Genomic DNA, 27,258 nt, shown 5'->3' on the forward strand with positions numbered 1-27,258 from the left:
AGAGAGTTTCCTTGACAATTCTTTCCTTTGCATGACTGGAACAGATTCTGGCAGAATAAATCAGCCAAGTTTGGGGAGGAGGAAACACTTAGATACAATTGAGAATGTGTAAAGAATATGAGCAAGTAGGGAAAGAGTTAAGTTCTGAGTTTTGTGAAACAAGAGGTTCAGCTGAACATGACTCAGGTCAGATAAGCACTTGCAGTTAATAATGGGGTGCTAGAGGCAAGGGTAATGGGTTAACAAGGTGGAAAAGCAGTCATTATGTAGAGCCATTTAACAATATTGGAAGTATTCAGTATGTAAGGTCAGTTAACAAGGTTAAAAGTATTCATGATGTGAAGCCAGTTAAGGTTAAGAACGTTCATTGTCTAACACCAGATGGCTTAATCTTTGCTATTGGCACTCACTAATTATAAAGGTCACACAATCAATACGTATGTTGCCTTATCCGGATCCTCCATCCTGTAAGATGACAATATAATTTATTAAGAAACTACTCTTCCAAAGAAGACCATGAACTCATGTCTCCGTGCACATGGGCAATCGTTCTCTCTCCCTTCAGGGCCTGGAATGAAGATGGAGGTTAAACTACACTGTGTCTCAGCGTTTTGCATCGACTGGAGCGGGAAGACAGGATGACAATATTGGCGCAGTCGGCCGGATCTAAATGAATAGTTACGATCGGACAGTGTCAGCGGCTGCCAGGAACATTGATGTCGCGAGACAAGCAGGCCACCAGGTAAGATTTTAAACATTGGTCCCTCTTGATATTCCTGTGTGCCAGAGACGGTCCCTCATTCAATCACTCTCCATTGTATGGATTCCTCGAACTGTAATTAGTTCGGTCTAGACACACAATTGCGCAAGTGCGCCGACAAACAGAGGCTTGAATCCTCAGGGTGGTACTGGGTTTGAGTCCCATGGGATTGGTTTGATTTGAGGTTCAAGTCCTCTGCACTGTGCTGGGTTTTGCATCCTCTGTTTCAGTGGGGTTCGAGCCTCTGTGAGGAATAAAGTGAGAACGGAGTTAAAGTCCTCCCTAGGGGTGAAATTTGAGGCTCTGCGAGTCTTTGTCCTGGGGGAAGACAGTAGCATGGACTGTGGTGTCCTGTGGTCCACCGTAAGGATTTTCTCTTTTTTATAAGTGTACTTTCATTAAGAGGATACAAAAAAAAGAGAAACGCTGTCATTAAGTTTGTACTAATACTTGGGTTGGGCGAGGGCGGAGTTTCAATGCAAATTGTGCCATTCTGAGAGTGTTCCATGTTTAAATGTCTGATTTGTTAAAACACTGGTTCAGAAAATCCCTTTAAGTAACTGTTTTGCCTTGTTTGAATCAGGATCTCAAATAAACGTGTTTTGTGGGCAATATAATAGGGCAGATTTTATCTTTACATTGAAATTGTACAACATTATGTCCTTTTTAAAAATTCTCAAACTTGTAACTTTAAAACAAATTGTTTGAGTGCCTTTAGCCCCTGATTTGTTTGAAATTCTACAATGCCTGTTTAAAAAAAAAGCTGGGGTCAGAGGTCATACTTTAGCCACATATGAGTATTATATTAAAATATCTTTGCTGCTATGTTTTTAATGCACAGTGTTCACAAAAAGAAGAGTGCATTTTGAGTTTGATGTTTTGTTAGGATTTTAGAAAATATTAGAAATTGAAGCTAAGCTGTTTCAGTTCTGTTAAAAATTGTTAAGACCCTTTGGATTCTCCTTAACTCTATTTGCCGAAGCTACCTCATGTCCCCTTTTTGCCCTCCTGATTTCTCTCTTAAATATACTCCTACTGCCTTTATGGTGAGGTCAGTGCAGGAAGGAGAGAGAGTGTCAGTCAGAGGCAGTCAGATACAGAGAGAAACCCACATTGCTAACTGACAGAGTTAGCAGTTACTGCCTTTGCTGTTGAATTCATGTACTGCTGGACATTGGAGTACGTCTGGGAAAATTAAACAACAGTGAAATTGACAACTGATCTTGGAGGAACTTGTTTGGGTTAGGTCACAGCATAGAAACAGATATAGACAACAGACAATAGACAATAGGTGCAGGAGTAGGCCATTCAGCCCTTCGAGCCTGCACCGCCATTCAATACGATCATGGCTGATCATTCCTAATCAGTATCCTCTTCCTGCCTTATCTCCATAACCCTGGATTCCATTATCTTTGAGAGCTCTATCCAACGCTTTCTTAAATGAATCCAGAGACTGGGCCTCGACTGCCCTCTGGGGCACAGCATTCCACACAGCCACCACTCTCTGGGTGAATAAGTTTCCCCTCATATCTGTCCTAAGTGGTCTACCCCGTATTTTTAAGCTGTGTCCTCTGGTTCGGCATTCACCCATCAGCTGTTTCCTGCTGCCAGAGTGTCCAATCCTTTCATAATCTTATATGTCTCAATCAGATCCCCCCTCAGTCTTCTAAACTCAAGGGTATACAAGCCCAGTCGCTTCAGTCTTTCAGTGTAAGGTAATCCCGCCATTCCAGGAATTGATCTCGTGAACCTACGCTGCATTCCCTCAATAGCCAGAATGTCTTTCCTCAAATGTTTTAAGTCTGCAGTAGTGAGTGGAGTAGGTTCTTTCTTGGTTATATGTTTTATTGAGCTATGTCTCTTGATTAAACTTAAAGTATAAGCCATAAGTATTCATTTAACCTGGGGCAGTGTTTTGTAGAGGAATAAGAGTGGGATATTTTCTGGGTCTGTAGACTGAAAGAAGCAAAAATTGCCCTTAGTAGAATGATATGCTCGTCTTGTTGGATGTGGGAGTTTAGGGAGAGTTTATGGGTTACTGAGGATTTTATGTGCAGTAAATGCCATAGGCTGCAAATCCTATCAGATCGAATGGATCGATTGGAGGGGCAGTTAAGAGGCAAATAGCAAGGGGATGTGATGGACAGCAATTAATAGGAAGTGGGGGGGGGGGGGGGGGGGCGCGGAAGTCTCAGATGCAGTCATATAGATGGGTTAAATACAGGAAAGGTAAGAGAGGTAGGCAGGTAGTGCAGGAGTCTTCTGTGGCCATCCAGATTTCAAACAAGTATGTTGTCTTGGAAAATGTAGCGGGTGATGGATTATCAGGGGAACATAGCATGAACAGCCAGGTTTTATGGTATTCAGACTGGCTCTAACATAATGGGAGATAGGTCGGGTTCCAAGCAATCTTAGGGACTCTTTAGTCAGAGGTACAGACAGACATTTCTGCAGCCAGCAGCAAAAAATCAGAATGGCGTGTTGCTTCCCTGGTGGCAAGATCAAGGATGTCTCAGAGAGGGTGCAAAACGTTCTCAAGAGGGAGAAGGGCTAGGAGGAGATCAATGTACACATTGGAACCAACAATATAGGAAGGGAAAAGGTTGAAATTCTGAAGGGAGATTACAGAGAGTTAGGCGGGAATTTAAAAAGGAGGCCCTCGAGATTAGTAATATCCGGGGGCTACGAGCTGTGAGGGCAGGAATAGGAGGATAGCACAGATGAATGCATGGCTGAGGAACTAGTGTATGGGAGAAGGATTCACATGTTTGGATCATTGGAAGCGGTTTTGGGGTATAAGTGGCCTGTACAAGGAGGACGGATTGCACATAAATTGGAAGGGGGCTAATATACTGACAGGGAGATTTGCTAGAACTGTTCGGGAGGTTTTACACTAGTAAGTAGAGGAGTGGGGGTGGGGAAACCCATGGAGACAGTGAGGAAAGATTTTAATCTGAGACTGTTGAGAACAAAAGTGAGTCAAACAATCAGGGCAGGCAGGGACAAAGCAGAAAACAAGGTAGGATCGATAAATTAAACTGCACATATTTCAATGCAAGAGGCCTAACAGGGAAGGCAGATGAACTTAGGGCATGGTTAGGAACATGGGATGGGATATCATAGCAATTACAGAAACATGGCTCAGGGATGGGCAGGACTGGCAGTTTAATGTTCCAGGATACAAATGCTACAGGAAGGATAGAAAGGGAGGCAAGAGAGGAGGGGGACTGGTATTTTTGATAAGGGATAGCATTACAGCTGTACTGAGGGAGGTTATTCCCAGAAATACATCCAGGGAAGTTATTTGGGTGAACTGAGAAATAAGAAAGGGATGATCACCTTATTTGAATTGTATTATAGAACCCCGGGTAGTCAGAGGAAAATTGAGAAAAATCTGGAAGGATATCTCATTCTGTAAGAATAATAGGGTGGTTTTGGCAGGGGATTTTAATGTCCAAACATTAAAATTTTAATGTCCAAGCATTGCCATAGTGTTAAGGGTTTAGATGGAGAGGAATTTGTTAAGTGTCTACAAGAAAATGTTCTGATTCAGTATGTGGATGTACCTACTAGAGAAGGTGTCAGTGGGGAGTTGACCTACACTTGGGAAAAAAGGCAGGGCAGGTGACTGAGGTGTCAGTGGGGGAGCACTTTGGGGCCAGCGACCATAATTCTATTAGATTTAAAATAGTGATGGATAAGGATAGACCAGATCTAAAAGTTGAAGCTCTAAATTGGATGAGAGCCAATTTTGATGGTATGAGGCAAGAACTTTCAAAAGCTGATTGGGCACAGATGTTTGCAGATAAAGGGACGGCTGGAAAATGGGAACCCTTCAAAATGACATCACAAAAGTCCAGAGAAAGTATACTCCTGTTACAGTGAAAGGAAAGGCTGGTAGGTGTAGGGGATGCTTGACGACGAGAGAAATTGAGGGTTTGGTTAAGAAAAAGAAGGAAGCCTATGTAAGGCATAGACAGGATAGATCGAGTGAATCCTTATAAGAGTACAAAGGCTGTAGGAGTATAGTTAAGAGGGAAATCAGGAGGGCGAAAAGGGGACATGAGATAACTTTGGCAAATATAGTTAAGGAGAATCCAAACGGTTTTTACAAATACATTAAGGACAAAAGGGAGAGAATTAAGCCCCTCAAAGATCAGCAAGGTGGTTTTTGTGTGGAGTGGAGCAGATGGGGGTGGAGTAGGGAGATACTAAACGAGTGCATTAGTGTTTACTGTGGAAAAGGATATGGAAGGTATAGAATGGAGGAAAATAAATGGTGACAGCTTGCAAAATGCCCATGTTACAGAGGAGAAAGTGCTGAATGTCTTGAAAAGCATAAAGGTGGATAAATCCCCAGGACCTGATCAGGCGTAGCCAAGAACTCTGTGGGAAACTAGAAAAGTGATTGCTGGGCCTCTTACTGAGATATTTGTATCATCAATAGGCGCAGGTGAGGTGCTGGAAGACTGGAAGTTGGCTAACATAGTGCCACTGTTTATGAAAGGTAGCAAGGACAAGCCAGGGAACTATAGACCAGTGAGCCTGACGTTGGTGGTGGGCAAGGTATTGGAGGGAATCCTGAGGGACAGGCTGAGAAGTGGCAGATGGAGTTTAATTCAGATAAACGGGAGATGCTGCATTTTGGCAAAGCAAATCTTAGCAGGACTTGTACACTTAATGGGAGTGTTGCTGAACGAGTTGGACCAAAGGGTCTGTTTCCATGCTGTACATTTCTATGACTCTATGACTAGAAGTTTATGGATTGCAATAAATTTGATAATATCATAAATAGTGAACAGAGCAATAGACATCAAGAATTCAAAGGTTGAAATAGGCAGACACAATTCAGTGTAGTTAAATGTTTAACTGTATTCATACTGATAACCACCTTGGCAAGGAAGGAATGAGAGAGGAAATGCAAAGATACTTTCAGCAGCTAACATAGTCTCCAGAGTTTCTCCATTCACAGGTAAAGCACATCTTCAGACCACCGCCCACCCCTTCACAACCTGATCTGACTGATTCAATCAGCTCCCCAGTCATGAGCAAGAGAAGTGAAGAAGCTAACAACGGTGAAGAGGAGGTCAGTACGCTTTTTGTCAGTAGCGTTCCTGTGTACATTAAACCACGTGAGCTTTACCTTCTCTTTCGATCATTTAATGGATATAATGGATCAAGCTAACATCACAATAGCCAGTTGGCTTTATTACATGTAACAGCGGGCGGGAGGAGAAGCAGCAAAAAAATGTTGGGTCCACCTAGCCTGCTACTGTAGCTGCAACTGCTGCATTTCACACTCAGATGTGCTAGTATCCTACATCTGAAGCATCTCTGGCAGGATGGAGGTCTCGTCAGCTTTGTTCAGTATTGAATTGTCCTTATCCAAGAATTCAGATGTCTCCGTGGAGTGATGCACAAGGACAGGCTGAATTTTGTTTTCACGTTGGACTTTAGTAAAGGGGATTTTGGAGAACTGGCTCGTTTCCAATTGACTTGGAGGGTCACTAAGGACTGTGAATTTAAAAACTTGACTGGTGAATGTTTTTTCCACATGGGAGGATTCTTCAAACTTTATTTACTGCAACGGACTAGTAATTTTTGTTGTTATAATCATTATATGTGTGTGTCAATAATTGCTTACATATTGACTGTCAGAGTCTTATGAAAGCTGACAATGCCATAGGTTATTATGAAATGATAAAAGGAGGGAACGGAGAATGTGTTAAACGTATGAGCAGGTAAGGAAAGAATTAATTCTTGAGTTTTATGAAACAAAAGATTCCGGCTGAGCATGACTCAGATCAGATAAGAACTTGCAGTTAACAATGGGGTGCTGGAGGCAAGGGTAATGGATTAACAAGGTTGAAAAGCCGTCATTATGTAGAGCCATTTAACAATATTGGAAGTATTCAGTATGTAAGGTCAGTTAACATGGTGTGAAGCCAGTTAAGGTTAAGAACGTTCATTGTGTAACACCAGATGGCTTAAACTTTGCAATTGACACTCACTGATTGTTACAGTCACCCAATCAATATGTATGTTGCCTTATCTGGATGCTCCTCCCTGTAAGATGACTATATAAATCATCAAGAAAGTGCTCTTCCAGACAAGAGTGTGAACTCATATCTCTGTGCACATGGGTGATTATTCTCTCTCCTTCCAGGGCCTAGAATAAAGATGGAGGTAAAACCTCCCGGTGTCTCTGAGCGTTTTGCTTCGACTGAGGTGGGGGATTGCATTACAAGCTTTAGGTTCACAAAAAGGCTGAAAGGAGCAACTGAAGCAGAACAATGGTGGTTCTTAAAGGGGATTCTTTAGGTACAGACTTAATTATATTTTAAGGAGGAAGAAACATATGTGAACCAAAGCCAGGACTTTATGGTGGGAAAAAAAGGTGTATAATGCATGATGTGTTAATTTGTCAAGCAGGAACGAGAAAATACAAGTTGAGAAGGAAAGAGGAGATAGAACTGATAATTAGAAAATGAGAGTAGAATGCGAGTTAATACAAAAGTTAATGCACAAATATTTGATGGCATACAAATAGTTCATACCTATTACTGAAAGTGTGTGTTATATGTCTATACAATTGAATACTTCATGAGTACTTATTAGGAGAAAATTACTACAGATGTTAGAATCTGTACTGAAAATAAAGAATACTAGAATTCACATGGAGTCAAGCAGCATCTATGCAGAAAGAGCTTCTTTACACTGACAACAGTAATTGCTGCAAGTTCCTCTCTCCCTTTCACTTCTTCATTTCAATTAGCCTTTGAAAGATTTTCCATATATTCGACAGTGACACAAAATACTGATGCTTCTGCCAACTCTGGATCCATAACTGGATCCACATCTTCCATTGCAAGATATGTTCCAGTCCAGAGGAGACTACCTGAACCCTGGCACTAGACAGACAACACAGCCTTTTATTTGTCTCACTTCAGTCACATCTTCCTGTCAATGACCATTGAACATATCAGAACACCCTAAGAGGTGTGTCTTCTTCCTAGTACAAAGAATGCATGCAAATGTCGCCTTTTCCTGATGCACCACAATATCTGTAGTTCAGCCTCCAGCTCAACCTCTGAGCCAAAGCTGCTTGAACCTCAAAATACTTACTGCAGATAAGTTTATCCTAGATCACGATAGCATCCTTGTGCACCCACATATTGCAGCTTTGACACACAATCTGTACTACTATTTTTCATCATTTCTTCATCATCACAGCAGCATGGTGGCTCAGTGGTTAGCACTGCAGTCTCACAGCACCAGGAACCCAGGTTCGCTTCCCGCCTTGGCTGACTGAATGTGTGGAGTTTGCACATTGTCTCAGTGACTGCGTGGGTTTCCTCCGGGTGTTCCGGTTTCCTCCCACAGTCCCAAAGATGTGCAGGTTAGGTGTACTGGCCATGCTAAATTGGGTAAAAACAATTACTGCAGATGCTGGAAACCAGATTCTGGATTAGTGATGAACGGCTTTTGCCCGAAACGTCGATTTCGAAGCTCCTTGGATGCTGCCTGAACTGCTGTGCTCTTCCAGCACCACTAATCCAGAATCTGGCCATGCTAAATTGCCCATTGGGTTAGGTGCATTAGTCAGAGGGAAGTAGGTTACTCTTCGAAAGGTCGGTGTGGACTTATGGGGCTGAAGGGCCTGTTTCCACACTGTAGGGGATCTAATCTTCTCTTACTGAAATCCATGTAGACTATGTCTACTACCATGTCCTCATCAACCTTCCTGGTCACTTCATCAAAGACCTCTAAATTTGTGAGGCATAATCACATGCACAAAGTCTACGACTCCAATCAGTTGAATTCTTATTGATGTTAAGGGCAATCATATTCTCACATCACTGACGCTTTTTGTCCATGTTTGGACCAAGGTTGTAATGAGGTCAGGAACCAAGTGACCCTCGCAGAGCGCAAAGTGATTATCGATAATTAGGTTATTCCTCTGCAAATACTACTTGGCAGCAACGTAAAGAACTCAAAGATTGATAGATCAGCGATTGGCAGACTTGGATTTGCTTTGCTTTTTGTGCATAGAACATACCTGGGAAATTTCTCAACAGTGTTGGGTAGATCTCAGTTACAGCTTTGCTAGAGTCACAGCTAATCATAAAGCACAAGTCTTCAAAACAAGTCAGCGGCAGTTGGAAATGAAGAGGTCAAGGGCAGGTAATAGGCCAGCGCGGAGTGTCCAGGTGGATGCAGTATGTTGGAGGTGGGCAAAGGGGTCCTCGGAAGGTGGGCGGGAGTCCTGATTGTGAAAGTAAGCTCAGAGGCGGAGGCGACGGAAGAATTGTTCGACATCACGGCGTGTATTAAATTCATTGATGCGTGGACGGAAGGGGATGAAGGTGAGTCCTTTGCTGAGGACTGATCGTTCGTCCTCAGTGAGGGGGAGGTCTGGGGGGATGGTGAAAACTCGGCAGGGCTGGGAGCTGGGATCTGGTGTGGGTGTAGAGCTGGGAGTGGGGGCAGAGCTGGGAGTGGGGGCGGAACCTGTAACTGGAGTGGGTGTGATGGTGGGGAGAATGGGGGTGGAGTCATGAGCAGGGTTAGTGTTCCCCTTGGGGTTCTTGGGGGTGGGGATAGTGACAGTGGGGTCTGTGGGGGGCATGTCAGCAGAATGCAGGTGAGTGGCGCTGGTGGGGGCGGAAGTGGTGGTGACCAAGGCAGTAGGGGTGGCGGAGGTCACTGAGCATATGGCATCAGCGATGATGTGAAGGGCAGAAGTGATGTCAGGTGTGATGCACGAGGAATTGTGAGGGGTGGAAGTGGTTGTGGGAGTGGCCATGATGGGGGTGGAAGTGACATCAATAAGCGTGGGGGTGGCATCCCTTGACCTCTTCATTTCCAACTGCCGCCGGGACATTAACCGCCTCAACCTGTCTACCTCCCTCCCCCACTCCAACCTCTCACCCTCACAACGCACAGCCCTCCAATCCCTCTGCTCCAATCCCAACCTCACCATCAAGCCAGCGGATAAAGGGAGTGCAGTGGTAGTCTGGCGCACTGACCTCTACACCGCTGAAGCCAAACGTCAACTCGAGGACACCTCTTCCTACTGCCCCCTCGACCATGACCCCACCCCCCATCACCAAACCATCATCTCCCAGACCAGACAGAACCTCATCACCTCAGGAGATCTCCCACCCACAGCTTCCAACCTCATAGTCCGGTAACCCCGCACTACCCGGTTCTACCTCCTTCCCAAGGTCCACAAGCCTGACCACCCTGGCTGACCCATTGTCTCAGCATGCTCCTGCCCCACTGAACCCACCTCTACCTATCTCAACACTGTCCTATCCCACCTAGTCCAGGAACTCCCCTCATACGTTCGAGACACCACCACACCCTCCACCTCCTCCAAGACTTCCGTTTCCCCGGCCCCCAACGCCTCATCTTCACCATGGATATCCAATCCTCGACACCTCCATCCGCCATGACCAGGGCCTCCAAGCCCTCCGTTTTTTCCTCTCCAGACGTCCCCAACAGTACCCTTCCACCGACACTCTCATTCGTTTGGCCGAACTGGTCCTCACCCTTAACAATTTCTCCTTTGAATCCTCCCACTTCCTCCAGACCCAAGACCATGGGCACACGTATGGGCCCCAGCTATGACTGTCTCTTTGTTGGCTTCGTAGAGCAGTTGATCTTCCGTAATTACACCGGCACCACTCCCCACCTCTTCCTCCGCTACATTGATGACTGCATTGGCGCCACCTCGTTCTCCTGCGAGGAGGTTGAGCAATTCATCAACTTCACCAACACATTCCACCCTGACCTTAAATTTACCTGAACCATCTCTGATAACTCCCTCCCCTTCCTGGACCTCTCCATCTCCATTGATGACGACCGACTTGACACTGACATTTTTTACAAACCCACAGACTCCCACAGCTACCTGGATTACACCTCTTCCCATTCGAACTCTTGCAAAAATGCCATCCCTTATTCCCAATTCCTCCGCCTCCGCCGGATCTGCTCCCAGGAGGACCAGTTCCACCATAGAACACACCAGATGGCCTCCTTCTTTACAGACCGCAATTTCCCTTCCCACGTGGTTAAAGATGCCGTCCAACGCATCTCGTCTACATCCCACACGTCCGCCCTCATACCCCATCCCTCCAACCGTAACAAGGACAGAACGCCCCTGCTGCTCACCTTCCACCCTACCAACCTTCGCATAAACCAAATCATCCGCCGACATTTCCGCCACCTCCAAACAGACCCCACTACCAGGGATATAGTTCCCTCCCCACCCCTTTCCACCTTTCGCAAAGACCGTTCCCTCCGCGACTACCTGGTCAGGTCCACGCCCCCAAACAACCCACCCTCCAATCCTGGCAATTTCCCCTGCCACCGCAGGAACTGTAAAACCTGTGCCCACACCTCCTCCCTCACCTCTATCCAAGGCCTGAAAGGAGCCTTCCACATCCATCAAAGTTTCACCTGCACATCCACTATTATCATTTATTGTATCCGTTGCTCCCGATGCGGTCTCCTCTACATTGGGGAGACTGGGTGCCTCCTAGCAGAGCGCTTTAGGGAACATCTCCGGGACACCCGAACCAACCAACCACACCGCCCCGTGGCCCAACATTTCAACTCCCCCTCCCACTCTGCCGAGGACATGGAGGTCCTGGGCCTCCTTCACCGCCGCTCCCTCACCACCAGACGCCTGGAGGAAGAACACCTCATCTTCCGCCTCGGAACACTTCAACCCCAGGGCATCAATGTGGACTTCAACAGTTTCCTCATTTCCCCTTCCCCCACCTCACCCTGGTTCTAAACTTCCAGCTCAGTAACTGTCCCCATAACTTGTCCGGACTTGTCCTACCTGCCTATCTTCTTTTCCACCTATCAACTCCACCCTCTCCTCCTTGACCTATCACCTTCATCCCCTCCCCCAGTCACCCATTGTACTCTATGCTACTTTCTCCCCACCCCCACCCTCCTCTAGCTTATCCCTCCACGCTTCAGGCTCACTGCCTTTATTCCTGATGAAGGGCTTTTGCCCGAAATGACGATTTTGAAGCTACTTGGTTGCTGCCTGAACTGCTGTGCTCTTCCAGCACCGCTAATCCAGAATCTGATTTCCAGCATCTGCAGTCATAGTTTTTACCCAGACTCTATAGTTAGAGGGACAGACAGGCGGTTCTGTGGACATGGGCGAGACTCTCGGATGGTTTGTTGCCTCCTGGGTGCCAGGGTCCGAGACGTCTCAGACCGTGTCTTCAGAATCCTTAGGGGGGGGAGGGTGTGCAGCCAGAACTTGTGGTTCACGTTGGCACCAACGACATAGGTAGGAAGAGGGGTGGAGAGGTCATTCAGGAGCTCAGGGAGTTAGGCTGGAAACTAAAAGCTAGGACGGACAGAGTCATCATCTCTGGGTTGTTGTCGGTGCCACGTGACAGTGAGGCAAAGGAATAGGGAGAGAGTGCAGTTGAACACGTGGCTGCAAGGATGGTGTAGGAGGGAGGGATTCAGGTATTTGGACAATTGGACTGCATTCTGGGGAAGGTGGGACCTGTATAAGCAGGACTGGTTGCACCTGAACCAGAAGGGCACCAATATCCTGGGAGGTAGGTTTGCTAGCACTCTTTTGGGGGGGTTTAAACTAATTTGGCAGGGGAATGGGATCCGGACTTGTAGTCCAACAAGTAGGTTAGCTGTTTTTCAGGCTGTCCAAGAATGTAGGGAGGCTCTGGAGAATGTAGCACAGACAGGGAATACTTGCGGACACAGAGATGGGCTCAAGTGTGTATACTTCAACGCAAGGAGTATCAGAAATAAGGTGGGTGAACTTAAGGCGTGGATCGGTACTTGGGACTATGATGTTGTGGCCATCACGGAAACGTGGATAGAAGAGGGACAGGAATGGTTGTTGGAGGTTCCTGGTTACAGATGTTTCAGTAAGATTAGGGAGGGTGGTAAAAAAGGAGGGGGGGGGGTGGCATTGCTAATTAGAAATGGTATAACGGCTGCAGAAAGGCAGTTCAAGGGGGATCTGCCTTTGGAGGTAGTATGGGCTGAAGTCAGAAATAGGAAAGGAGCAGTCACCTTGTTGGGTGTTTATTATAGGCCCCCCAATAGCAGCAGAGATGTGGAGAAACAGATTGGGAAACAGATTTTGGAAAGGTGCAGAAGCCACAGAGTAGTAGTCATGGGCGATTTCAACTTCCCAAATATTGATAGGAAGCTCTTTAGATCAAGTAGATTGGACAGTATGTCCAGGAAGCTTTTCTAACTCAGTATGTAGATTGTCTGACCAGAGGGGAGGCCATATTGGATTTGGTACTTGGTAACGAACCGGGACAAGTGATGGGCTTGTTAGTGGGTGAGCATTTTGGTAATGGTGACCACAATTCTGTGACTTTCACCTTGGTCATGGAGAGAGATAGGTGCGTGCAACAGGGCAGGTTTTACAACTGGGGGAAGGGTAAATACGATGCTGCAAGACAGGATCTGAGGAGCATAAATTGGGAGCATAGGCTGTCAGGAAAGGATGTCGTTGAAATGTGGAACTTTCTCAAGGAACAGCTACGACATGTCCTTGATATGTATGTACCTGTCAGGCAGGAAAGAAATGGTCGTGTGAGGGAACCTTGGTTGACGAGGGAGGTTGAACGTCTTGGAAGGAGGAAGGAGGAGGCTTACATAAGGTTGAGGAAACAAGGTTCAGACAGAGCATTGGAGGGATACAGAATAGCCAGAAGGGAGCAGAAGAAAGGGATTAGGAGAGCTAAGAGAGGGCATGAAAAATCCTTGGCGGGTAGGATCAAGGATAATCCCAAGGCATTTTTTGCATATGTGAGAAACATGAGAATAACGAGAACAAGGGTAGGTCCGATCAAGGACAGTAGTGGGAGACTCTGTATTGAGTCGGAAGAGATAGGAGAGGTCTTGAGTGAGTACTTTTCTTCAGTATTTACAAATGAGAGGGACCGTATTGTTGAAGAGGAGAGTATGAAACGGACTGGTAAGCTAGAGGAGATACTTGTTAGAAAGGAAGGTGTGTTGGGCATTTTGAAAAACTTGAGGATAGACAAGTCCCCCGGGCCTGACGGGATATATCCTAGGATTATGTGGGAAGCAAGAGAGGAAATTGCAGAACCATTGGCAATGATCTTTTCATCTTCACTGTCAAAGGGGGTGCTACCAGGGGACTGGAGACTGGTGAATGTTGTGCCCCTGTTCAAAAAAGGGAATAGGGATAACCCCGGGAATTACAGGCCAGTTAGTCTTACTTCGGTGGTAGGCAAAGTAATGGAAAGGGTACTGAGGGATAGGATTTATGAGTATCTGGAAAGACACTGCTTGATTAGGGACAGCCAGCACGGATTTGAGAGGGGTAGGTCTTGCCTTACATGTCTTAATGAATTCTTTGAGGAGGTGACCAAGCATGTGGATGAGGGTAAAGCAGTGGATGTAGTGTACATGGATTTTAGTAAGGCATTTGATAAGGTTCCCCATGGTAGGCTCATGCGGAAGGTCAGGAGGCATGGGATACAGGGAAATATGGCCAGTTGAATAGAAAACTGGCTAACCAGTCAAAGTCAGAGTGGTGGTAGATGGTAAATATTCAGCCTGGAGCCCAGTTACAAGTGGAGTTCCACAGGGATCAGTTCTGGGTCCTGTGCTGTTTGTAATTTTTATTAATGACTTGGAAGAGGGAGTCGAAGGGTAGGTCAGTAAATTTGCAGATGATACGAAGATTGGTGGAGTTGTAGATAGTGAGGAGGGCTGTTGTCGGCTGCAAAGGGACTTAGATATAATGCAGAGCTGGGCTGTGGAGTGGCAGATGGACTTCAACCCTGTCAAGTGTGATGTTGTCCATTTTGGAAGGACAAATAAGAATGGGGAATACAGGGTTAACGGTAGGGTTCTTAGTAAGGTAGAGGAGCAGAGGGGTCTTGGGGTCTATGTTCATAGATCTTTGAAAATTGCCACTCAGATGGATAGAGCTTGTAAGGCGGCCTATGGTGTTTTAGCGTTCATTAGCAGAGGGATTGAATTCAAGAGTCGTGAAGTGATGTTGCAGCTGTAGAGGACCTTGGTTAGGCCACATTTGGAGTACTGTGTGCAGTTCTGGTTGCCTCACTTTAGGAAAGATGTGGAAGCTTTGGAGAGGGTGCAGAGGAGATTTACCAGGATGTTGCCTGGAATGGAGAATAGGTCGTACGAGGATAGGTTGAGATGCTAGGCCTTTTCTCATTGGAACGGCGAAGGATGAGGGGTGACTTGATAGAGGTTTATAACAAGATCAGAGGAATAGATAGAGTAGACAGTCAGAAATATTTTCCCCCGGTACAACAGAGTGTTACAAGGGGACATAAATTTAAGGTGAAGGGTGGAAGGTATAGGGGGGATATCAGGGGTATGTTCTTTACCCAGAGTGTGGTAGGGGCATGGAATGCACTGCCTGTGGGAGTGACAGAGTCAGAATCATTGGTGACCTTTAAGCGGCAATTTGTTAGGTACATGGATGGGTGCTTAAGCTAGGACAAATGTTCGGCACAACATCGTGGGCTGAAGGGCCTGTTCTGTGCTGTATTGTTCTATGTTCTATGAAAAGCTCACCTCATAATCTGTTAAAACATGAGTGATAGAGAACTTCCAAATTCCACCAGCTAAAGAAAATTTTCAAGTTTTTTTTAAAGTGAACATTAAACAACCATTAACATTTCAAGGACCACTCCCCACCCACCCACCCCCACCCCCGCCACCTTTCTCTTAACTGCTTATTACCTGCCTCCAACTCTATAACAATATGCTGTTCCAATAAGACACTTACTAAAATTACATCAACTTAATTTCTAAACTACACAGCCACTGTGGTCTCCTGTGCCTTTCTTCTTCCAGCTGAGGACCTCCCTGGATTTTCGTCTTCTTTTTACTTGGACTATGTTTCATTGGGGCAGCACGCTGGCTGTGGTTAGCACTACTGCCTCACAGAAACAGGGTCCCATGTTCAGTTCCAGCCTCAGGCGACTGTCTGTGTGGGGTTTGCACATTCTCCTCGTGTCTGCGTGGGTTTCCTCCAGGTGCTCCGGTTTCCTCCCACAGTCCAAAGATGTGCATGTCAGGTGAATTGGCATTGCTAAATTGCCCATAGTGTCAGGCGCATTAGTCAGAGGGGAAATGGGGGTCTGGGTGGGTTACTCTTCAGAGGGTCAGTGCGGACTGGTCGGGCCGAAGGGCCTGTGTCTGCACTGTAGGGAATCTTTAAATAGTCTTTGATACAGACTATTTCCTAAATTTTCAAGATGTCCTCCATTTTATACCCACAACACCGGTTCGTCCAATTGGTTCAATGTCGGCAAAAACAATAAATTCAAACTCGATTGGGTTTTAGTATCCTGGGGCTTAATTTAAACTGATTGATTAAGTTTGAATTGTTGTCAAAACAACAACTAAAACTCAGGTATCCATTTCGTACCCAAATGTTAAAGATTTTCAAATTTCCAGTGCACTCTGGGACTGCCAACTAGTCACATGCACGTCCTGGTAAGCTCTCCGTTCAGAACAACATTCTCTCTCTCTCTCAAAGGTAGAACATACACCTTCAACTCATAACACTGGGTATTGCGTAACACGAGAGGATTAGTTAGCAACACTAGGATGGTTGATCCTTTGGGGAAGAGTGACCATAAAATGGTAAATTCTTCATTAACATGGAGAATGACACACTTAAATCTGAAAATAGGGTCCTGAGCTTAAAGAAACCTAACTTTGATGGTATGAGGCATGCATTGACTGGGATAAGTTGGCCAAGAATACTTAAGGGGTTGACAATGGATAGGTAAACATTTAAAAGAACACATGGATAAACTTCAATTGTACACCCCTGCCTGGTAAAACAGTAAAGCGGGGAAGGTGGCACAACCACGGCTAATAAAGGAAATCAGGATTAGTGTCAAAGCTAAAGATCAGGCATATAATTTCAACACAAAAAAAGCAAACCTGAGGACTGGGAGAAATCTTACATTCAGAAGAAAGAGTTTATTTCAGAAAGGGATAACAATATGAAGGTAAACTTGCGGAAAACAAAAAACAGACAACAAAAGCTTCTGTAGATATGTGAAGAGAAAAAGACTGGTGAAGAGAAATGTACGTCCATTGCAGTCAGAAGCAGTGAATTCATAATGGACAAAGAAGTGGCAGACCAGTTGAACAAATAGATTGGATCTATCACCACTAAACAGGGTACAAATCATCTTCAGGAAATCCAAGGAGACACAGAGAGTCAAGCATGAAGGAGGAAAATGAAGCAAATCTTTATTAAACAGGGCATGGTATTGGCAAAATTGATGTGATTAAAACTTTCTAAGTTCCCAGGGCCTGATGCTCTGCATCACAGAGTACTTAAGGAAGTGGCCCTAGAAATAGTGGATGCATTGGTGATCGTTTTCCAGCATTCTGTAGGTTCTAAAAGATTTTCAATGGACTGGAGGGCACCTAATGTAACTCCATTCTTTAAAAAAAGGGAAAAAGAAAATGGGGAATTGAGATTGGTGGCAGGGAAAATGCTGGAGTCAATCACTTAGGATGTAATAACTGAACATTTGGAAGGGGAGGATAGAATCAGTCCTGGTCAGCACAGATTCACTGAAAAGAAATCATGCTTGAAAAGATTTTTGGAATTTTGAGAATGTGACCAGTCGAGTACATAATGGTCAATCAATAGATGTTGTGTATCTGGACTTTCAAAAGGCTTTTGACATCATTCCACACAAGAGATTTGTAAAAAAAATTAAAGCTCATGATATCAGAGGTAATGTCCTGGCACAGCAGAAAGGAAGCAATGTTGGGTCCTTTTCAGAGTGGCAGGCAGTGATGAGTGGGGTGTCACAAGGTTCAATGCCAGACCTCAACTGTTCACAATACACATTAATGAATTGGATGAAGAAATCAAATGCCATATCTCCAAATTTGCAGACAATGCTAAGCTGGGTGGCAGCGTGTGCTTTGAGCAGAATGTTAAGAGGCTGCAAAGTGACTGGACTGAGTGGGCAAATAGTTGAGAAATGCAATATAAAATGGATATCCACTTTTGTCATGCAAACAGGAAGGCACATTATCTGAATGGTGGAAGTTCAGGAAAATCAGAGGTAGAATGAGACCTGGGTGTCATGATGGAACAGTCACTGAAGGATGGCATTTAGGTGCAGCAGGCAGTGAGGAAAGCCAATGACATCAGGCTTCCAGAGCAGGAGGATTTCATTGCGAGAGGATTTGAGTATCAGAGTAAGGATGTCTTGCTGCAGTTATGCAGGACCTTGTGAGGCCACATCTTGAGTGTTGAATGCAGTTTTGGTCTCCCAGTCTGAGGAAGTATATTCTTGCTATTGAGGGAGCCCAGCAAAAGTATACTGTTTTGGATACTGTTGGGGGAGATGGCTCACCAGGGGAGGGCAGCAATCACCAAGATCATGGCACCGTAGCTGGCACTGCTGTTCAGAAGGCGGGAAAAAGACTCGCAGGGCCATAGTCAAAGGGGATTCTATTGTAAGGGGAGTAGATAGGCGGTTCTCTGGCCGAAAACGAGGCTTCCAGATGGTATGTTGCCTCCCAAGAGCTCGGGTCAGGGATGTCACAGATCAGCTGAGCATTCTAAAAGGGGAGAATGAATAGTCAATTGTCTTGGTGCATATAGGCACCAATGACATAAATAAAAATAGAGGAGAGCCTGAAAGCAGAATTCAGGGAGCTAGGAGAGAAGTTAAAAAGGAGGACCTCAAAAGGTAGTGATCTCAGGGTTACTACCAGGGCTACGTGCCAGCCAGCATAGAAATGAAAGAATAAGCAGGATGAACATAAGCAGGATGGTGTAGGAGGGAGGGATTCAGATTTGTTGGGCATTGGTACCAGTTTTGGGGAAGCTGGGACTATTACAAATTGGACGCTCTACACCTGAATCAGACTGGAACTAATGTCCTTGGAGGAGGTTTTGCTACTGCTGTTGAGGGGTGGGGGGGTTAAACTAATGTGGCAGGAGGCTTGGAACCAGAAGAGAAGACAAGTAGACAGCATGGTGGAGACTGGAGACTGTAAGGATCATGAAATTATTGATAAGGGGAAGAGTAAGCAGAGAACAGAGAGCAGATGAATGCAAAAGAACTGGGGGCCTGAAGTGCATATACTTTAAATGCAAGGAGTGTAGTGGGTAAGGCAGATTAACTTAGGGCTTGGATTGATGCCTAGGCATATGACGTTATTGCAATCAGACAGAATTGGTTGAAGGAAGGGCATGATCGGCAACTAAATATTCCAGGACAGACACTTCATACAGGACAGGGAGCAAAGTAAAAGAGGGGGCAGGGAGGAGTTGCATTGCTGGTCAAGAATGATATCACAACTGAAGGAGGACACTATGGAGGGCTTGAGTAGTGAGGCAATATGGGTAGACCTGAGAAATAAGAAGGGTGCAGTTACATTGTTACAGGCCTCCCAACAGTGAGCGTGAAGTAGAAAAACAAATAGGCAAACAGATTATGGAAAGATGTAGAGGCAGTAGGGTGTTGGTGATGAAACATTTTAATTTTCCAAACTCGGATACACTTAGTGTCAGAGGTCTGGATGGGGCAGAATTTGTAAGAAGCGTCCAGGAGACTTTACTAGAGCAGCAGTATGTCAATAGTCCGACGAGGGAAAGGGGCCATAATGGACCTGGTGTTGGGGAATAGGCCAGGTGGTAGAAATTGTGGCGGGGGATTTCTTTGAGAACAGTGAGTCAATGGCTAGCACTGCTGCCTCACAATGCCAGGGTCCCAAGTTCGATTCCAGTCTCGGGCGATTGTCTACGTGGAGATTGCACATTCTCCCAGTGTCTGCGTGGGTTTCCTGCACGTTCTCTGGTTTCCTCCCACAATCCAAAGATGTGCACGTCAGGTGAATTGGCCATGCTAAATTGCCCATAGTGTTAGGTGGGTCTGGGTGGATTACTCTTCGGCGGGTTGGTGTGGACGGATTGGGCTGAAGGGATTACTGGATTAGTGGTGCTGGAAGAGCACAGCAGTTCAGGCAGCATCCAACGAGCAGCGAAATCGACGTTTTGGGCAAAAGCCCTTCATCAGGGCAGAAGGGCCTGTTTCCACACTGTAGGGAATCTAATTTTGTCCTTTCACACAAAGTGTTTGTTTGAGCTTAAGGTACAGCAAATGCTGCCAGTACTCAGAGTAGCTGGGGGACAGACTGTTCCAAAATAGACACATTTAAAATGTTAAATGGATACCTGAGTTTTGGTTGCTGTTTTCACAATTCAAATCTGACCAATTGGTTTAAACCACACACTCAGCCCTTCAAAACCAATCAAATTTCACATCCGACTATATTGACAGCCTGAAAACAACCCAACTATTTGAATTTCAGGTGCAATCAGGGATATAAAAACTGAGTGTTGCTGAAAATCAGGGGAGAGCAACTGCCACCAAGCGAGCCAAATGTCCTGAAATACTCAAAGAAATCTCAGACAGTACCTATGAAAAGGTACCAAGGAATCTTACAAAGATACTCGCTATAAAAAATAAATTCACAGAAGACGGCCCAGAGAAAAGATAACAGAATCTGAAGGACAGAAAGCAGCAGATTTGGAAGAGCAGACAGAAGTCAAGATAACACACTTTATAGACTTTGAGAGATTAAGTTAAATTAATGTTTAATAAATGTGTTATTGGAGCTGGGGTCAGATGGTGATTAGTTAAGAAAAAAAAACAGGGGCTTGGGTTTGTTTAACATAGAACATGGAACAATATAGCACAGAACAGGCCCTTCGGCCCACGATGTTGTGCCGAACATTTGTCCTAGCTTAAGCACCCATCCATGTACCTATCCAATTGCAGCTTAAAAGGTCACCAATGATTCTGACTCTGCCACTCCCACAGGCAGTGCATTCCATGCCCCTACCACTCTCTGGGTAAAGAACCTCCCCCTGACATCCCCCCTTCACCTTAAATTTATGTCCCCTTGTAACACACTGTTGTACCGGGGGGAAATAGTCTCTGACTGTCTACTCTATCTATTCCCCGATCATCTTATAAACCTCTATCAAGTCACCCCTCATCCTTCGCCGTTCCAATGAGAAAAGGCCTAGCACTCTCAACCTATCCTCGTACGACCTATTCTCCATTCCAGGCAACATCCTGGTAAATCTCCTCTGCACCCTCTCCAAAGCTTCCACATCTTTCCTAAAGTGAGGCGACCACAACTGCACACAGTACTCCAAATGTAGCCTTACCAAGGTCCTGTACAGCTGCAACATCACCCCACAACTCTTGAATTCAATCCCTCTGCTAATGAACGCTAATACACCATAGGCCTTCTTACAAGCTCTATCCACCCGACTGGCAACTTTAAAAGATCTGCGAACATAGACCCCAAGACCCCTCTGCTCCTCCACCTTACTAAGAACTGGATTAGTGGTGCTGGAAGAGCACAGCAGTTCAGGCAGCATCCAACGAGCAGCGAAATCGATGTTTCGGGCAAAAGTCCTTCATCAGGAATAAAGGCAGTGAGCCTGAAGCGTGGAGAGATAAGCTAGAGGAGGGTGGGGGTGGGGAGAGAGTAGCATAGAGTACAATGGGTGAGTGGGGGAGGAGATGAAGGTGATAGGTCAAGGAGGAGAGGGTGGAGTGGATAGGTGGAAAAGAAGATAGGCAGGTCGGACAAGTCCGGACAAGTCAAGGAGAGCTGGAAGTCAAGAAGTTACTGAGCTAGAAGTTTGAAACTAGGATGAGGTGGGGGAAGGGGAAATAAGGAAGCTGTTGAAGTCCACATCTCCATCTCCATTTGTGACGACCGACTTGACACTGACATTTTTTACAAACCCACCGACTCCGATAGCTACCTGGATTACACCTATTCCCACCCTATCTCTTGCAAAAATGTCATCCCGTATTTCCAATTTCTCCGCCTCCGCTGTATCTGCTCCCAGGAGGACCAGTTCCACCATAGGACACACCAGATGGCCTCCTTCTTCACAGACCGCAATTTCCCTTCCCACGTGGTTAAAGATGCCCTCCAACGCATCTCGTCCACATCCCACACCTCCGCCCTCAGACCACACCCCTCCAACCGTAACAAGGACAGAACGCCCCTGCTGCTCACCTTCCACCCTACAAACCTTCGCATCAACCAAATCATCCGCCGACATTTCCACCACCTCCAAAAAGACCCCACCACCAGGGATATATTTCCCTCCCCACCCCTTTCCGCCTTCCGCAAAGACCGTTCCCTCCGTGACTACCTGGTCAGGTCCCCAACCCCCTACGACCCACCCTCCCATTCTGGCACTTTCCCCTGCCACCGCAAGAACTGTAAAACTTGTGCCCACACCTCCTCCCTCACCTCTATCCAAGGCCCTAAAGGAGCCTTCCACATCCATCAAAGTTTCACCTGCACATCCACCATATCATTTATTGTATCCATTGCTCCCGATGTGGTCTCCTCTACATTGGGGAGACTGGGCGCCTCCTAGCAGAGCGCTTTAGGGAACATCTCCGAGACACCCGCACCAATCAACCAAACCGCCCCGTGGCCCAACATTTCAACTCCCCCTCCCACTCTGCCGAGGACATGGAGGTCCTGGGCCTCCTTTACCGCCGCTCCCTCACCACCAGACGCCTGGAGGAAGAACACCTCATCTTCCGCCTCGGAACACTTCAACCCCAGGGCATCAATGTGGACTTCAACAGCTTCCTCATTTCCCCTTTCCCCACCTCATCCTAGTTTCAAACTTCCAGCTCAGTAACTGTCTCCTTGACTTGTCCGGACTTGTCCGACCTGCCTATCTTCTTTTCCACCTATCCACTCCACCCTCTCCTCCTTGACCTATCACCTTCATCTCCTCCCCCACTCACCCATTGTACTCTATGCTACTCTCTCCCCACCCCCACCCTCCTCTAGCTTATCTCTCCACGCTTCAGGCTCACTGCCTTTATTCCTGATGAAGGGCTTTTGCCCGAAACATCGATTTCGCTGCTCGTTGGATGCTGCCTGAACTGCTGTGCTCTTTCAGCACCACTAATCCAGTATTTGGTTTTCAGCATCTGCAATCATTGTTTTCACCTTACTAAGAACCCTACCGTTAACCCTGTATTCCGCATTCTTATTTGTCCTTCCAAAATGGATAACCTCACACTTGACAGGGTTGAACTCCATCTGCACTCTTCAGCCCTGCTCTGCATCATATCTAAGTCCCTTTGCAGCCGACAACAGCCCTCCTCACTATCCACAAATCCACCAATCTCCGTATCATCTGCAAATTTACTGACACACCCTTCAACTCCCTCTTCCAAGTCATTAATAAAAATTACAAACAGCAGAGGACCCAGAACTGATCCCTGCGGAACTCCACTTGTAACTGGGCTCCAGGCTGAATATTTACTATCTACCACCACTCTTTGACTTCGACCGGTTAGCCAGTTCTCTATCCAACTGGCCAAACTTCCCACTATCCCAGGCCTCCTGACTTTCCGCATAAGCCTACCATGGGGAACCTTATCAAATGCCTTACTAAAATCCATGTACACTACATCCACTGCTCTACCCTCATCAACATGCTTGGTCACCGCCTCAAAGGATTCAATAAGACTTGTAAGGCAAGACCTACCCCTCACAAATCCGTGCTGGCTGTCCCTAATCAAGCAGTGTCTTTCCAGATACTCATAAATCCTAACCCTCAGTACCCTTTCCATTACTTTGCCTACCACCGAAGTAAGACTAACCGGCCTGTAATTCCCGGGGTTATCCCTATTCCCTTTTTTGAACACGGGCACAACATTTGCCACTCTCCAGTCCCCTGGCACCACCCCCATTGACAGTGAAGACGAAAAGATCATTGCCAAAAGGTTCTGCAATTTCCTCTCTTGCTTCCCACATAATCCTAGGATATATCCCATCAGGCCGAGGGGACTTGTCTATCCTCAAGTTTTTCAAAATGGCCAACACATCTTCCTTCCTAACAAGTATCTCCTCTAGCTTACCAGTCCGTTTCATACTCTCCTCTTCAACAATACGGTCCCTCTCATTTGTAAATACTGAAGAAAAGTACTCATTCAAGACCTCTCCTATCTCTTCCGACTCAATACACAGTCGCCCACTACTGTCCTTGATCGGACCTACCCTCATTCTCATCATTCTCATGTTTTTCATATTCGCATAAAAGGCCTTGGGGTTATCCTTGATCCTACCCGCCAAAGATTTTTCATGCCCTCTCTTAGCTCTCCTAATCCCTTTCTTCTGCTCCCTTCTGGCTATTCTGTATCCCTCCAATGCTCTGTCTGAACCTTGTTTACTCAACCTTTTGTAAGCCTCCTCCTTCCTCCTTCCAAGACGTTCAACCTCCCTCGTCAACCAAGGTTCCCTCACACGACCATTTCTTTCCTGCCTGACAGGTACATACACATCAAGGACATGTCGTAGCTGTTCCTTGAGAAAGTTCCACATTTCAACGACATCCTTTCCTGACAGCCTATGCTCCCAATTTATGCTCCTCAGATCCTGTCTTGCAGCATCGTATTTACCCTTCCCCCCCCAATTGTAAAACCTGCCCTGTTGCACGCACCTATCTCTCTCCATGACCAAGGTGAAAGTCACAGAATTGTGGTCACCATTACCAAAATGCTCACCCACTAACAAGCCCATCACTTGTCCCGGTTCGTTACCAAGTACCAAATCCAATATGGCCTCCCCTCTGGTCAGACAATCTACATACTGAGTTAGAAAAGCTTCCTGGACATACTGCACAAACACCGCCCTGTCCAATCTACTTGATCTAAAGAGCTTCCTATCAATATTTGGGAAGTTGAAATCGCCCATGACTAATACCCTGTGGCTTCTGCACCTTTCCAAAATCTGTTTCCCAATCTGTTTCTCCACATCTCTGCTGCTATTGGGGGGCCTATAGTAAACACCCAACAAAGTGACTGCTCCTTTCCTATTTCTGACTTCAGCCCATACTACCTCCAAAGGCAGATCCCCCTTGAACTGCCTTTCTGCAGCCGTTATACCATTTCTAATTAGCAATGCCACCCCCCCTCCTTTTTTACCACCCTCCCTAATCTTACTGAAACATCTGTAACCAGGAACCTCCAACAACCATTCCTGTCCCTCTTCTATCCACGTTTCCGTGATGGCCACAACATCGTAGTCCCAAGTACCGATCCACGCCTTAAGTTCACCCACCTTATTTCTGATACTCCTTGCGTTGAAGTATACACACTTGAGCCCATCTCTGTGTCCGCAAGTATTCCCTGTCAGTGCTACCTTCTCCACAGCCTCCCTACATTCTTGGACAGCCTGAAAAACAGCTAACCTACTTGTTGGACTACTAGTCCGGATCCCATCCCCCTGCCAAATTAGTTTAAACCCCCCCAAAAGAGTGCTAGCAAACCTACCTCCCAGGATATTGGTGCCCTTCTGGTTCAGGTGCAACCAGTCCTGCTTATACAGGTCCCACCTTCTCCAGAGTGCAGTCCAATTGTCCAAATACCTGAATCCCTCCCTCCTACACCATCCTTGCAGCCACGTGTTCAACTGCACTCTCTCCCTACTTCTTGCCTCACTGTCACGTGGCACCGGCAACAACCCAGAGATGATGACTCTGTCCATCCTAGCTTTTAGTTTCCAGCCTAACTCCCCGAACTCCTGAATGACCTCCCCACCCCTCTTCCTACCCATGTCATTGGTGCCAATGTGCACCACGACTTCTGGCTGTACACCCTCCCCCTTAAGGATTCTGAAGACACCGTCCAAGACGTCTTGGACCCTGGCACCCGGGAGGCAACAAACCATCCGAGAGTCTCGCCCATGTCCACAGAACCGCCTGTCTGTCCCTCTAACTATAGAGTCTCCTATAACTAGCGCTCTCCTCCTCCCCCCGCCTTTCTCTTCTGGGCCTCAGAGCCGGACCTCGTGTCAGAGACCCGGTCACTGCAGCTTACCCCTGCTAGGCCGTCCCCTCAACAGTATCCAAAGCGGTATACTTATTGTTGAGGGGAACGACCACAGGGGATCCCTGCACTGCCTGCTTCCTCCCCTTCCCACCTCTAACTGTTAGCCAGCTCCCTCTGTTCTCTGGCATAACTATGTTCCCGTAGCTTCGGTCACCCTCTCAGCCCCTCGAATAATCCTCAGTTCATCCAACTCCAGCTCCAGTTCCCTTAATTTGTTGACTAAACAAATTAGGAAAAACAAATTGTTAGTTTTTCTTTAAACAGTGGAAATCAGGGATTTCTTTCACTCCATTTTTTGTAAATATGTTTATTAGCAATTTTTTTAACTTTACAAACATATAAAAATTATTGAAAAAAATCACATATCAATATAATAAAAAGAAAAAAACACAAATTACAATACAACTACTATCTACTAACTACCAACCTACTCTATTACATAGCAAACCCTAACACTGTGCAAAGCAACACCAAAAAAAAGCAAAAATAACCAAAAAAAAAAACCACAAAATACAGAACAGCTATGCTCAACACAAGGCTCCCAAACAAAAGAACCGGAGTATTGTATACATACCCACATTAACTCGGGAGACCCCGCCAAGGCCTAGGGCTTGACAAATCTAATCATCCTGGTTAAACAAACACCCTTGTTAAGATAACTGATAAATCTATATCCAAATAACTCACGTAGGGCTTTTAAAAATTGTCTGTTGTGTGGTGCACCACGTTTGTGAAAAAGTCCAAGGGAATGTGCTCCATAATTAATTTCTCCCATTCCAGACACCCAATTCATCAGAATATTCTTCCGTGCACATGTGCAAGAATATTAGATAGTTTCTTTCCATGCCCATCTAAAGATGGTAAATGCGGTAGACCTAAGAGGAGAGATATCGGGTCTATTTTGACTTCAGTCCTCAATACCCTCCCTATCTCTCCCGCCACAGCGCTCCAATAAACACAGAGCCTGTGGCATGTCCAGAAGCAATGGGTAAGAGTACCTACACTTATTTTACATTTGGGGCACACTGAAGATGCCCCTTTTTTAAACTTTGCCTGACGGTCTGGTGCCTCCCCCTGCCTTTTAACTGCAGAACTTTAACATGTCCTGTTACAGATTGAGATCTTTCGAGTATTCTCCCATATGTTTTCCCATGTTTCAGAAGAGATCTCCACTCCCAGCTCTTGCTCCCAGACCTCACATAACCGGTTATTATCCTGCCAGGCCCTGCCACTCAGCAGGCGATAGGGGGCACTAACCGAAAGGGTGCTTGTGGAGCAAAGCAACAACCTCTCTGTATCGGGCTTATAGGGTTTAGTGAGAAGCGTAGTCTTCTTCTGGATGAAATCCCTAACCTGAAAAAAATGGAAAAGGTCTCTGCTGGGCAACCCGTATTTTCAGCTCAGTTGCTCAAAAGACATCATAACCTCCCCTTCAAACAAGTCTTCCAAACTAGAAACTCCTCTCGCTGCCCATAGTTTGAACTCTGAGTCCATCATCCCTGGTCGGAACCCTGGCATGCCAACTATAGG

At 46.0% G+C, this 27,258-nt stretch overlaps 1 protein-coding gene across 2 annotated transcripts in view; it reads right to left on the reverse strand.

The window, feature by feature from the left end:
- Window positions 1-27,258, reverse strand: part of tulp4a (TUB like protein 4a) — a 451,862-nt gene that overhangs the window by 410,698 nt on the left and 13,906 nt on the right. The window lies entirely within an intron of this gene.

This window comes from Chiloscyllium punctatum, chromosome 11 (genome assembly GCF_047496795.1).
Source record: "Chiloscyllium punctatum isolate Juve2018m chromosome 11, sChiPun1.3, whole genome shotgun sequence".
Lineage (NCBI taxonomy): Eukaryota > Metazoa > Chordata > Chondrichthyes > Orectolobiformes > Hemiscylliidae > Chiloscyllium > Chiloscyllium punctatum.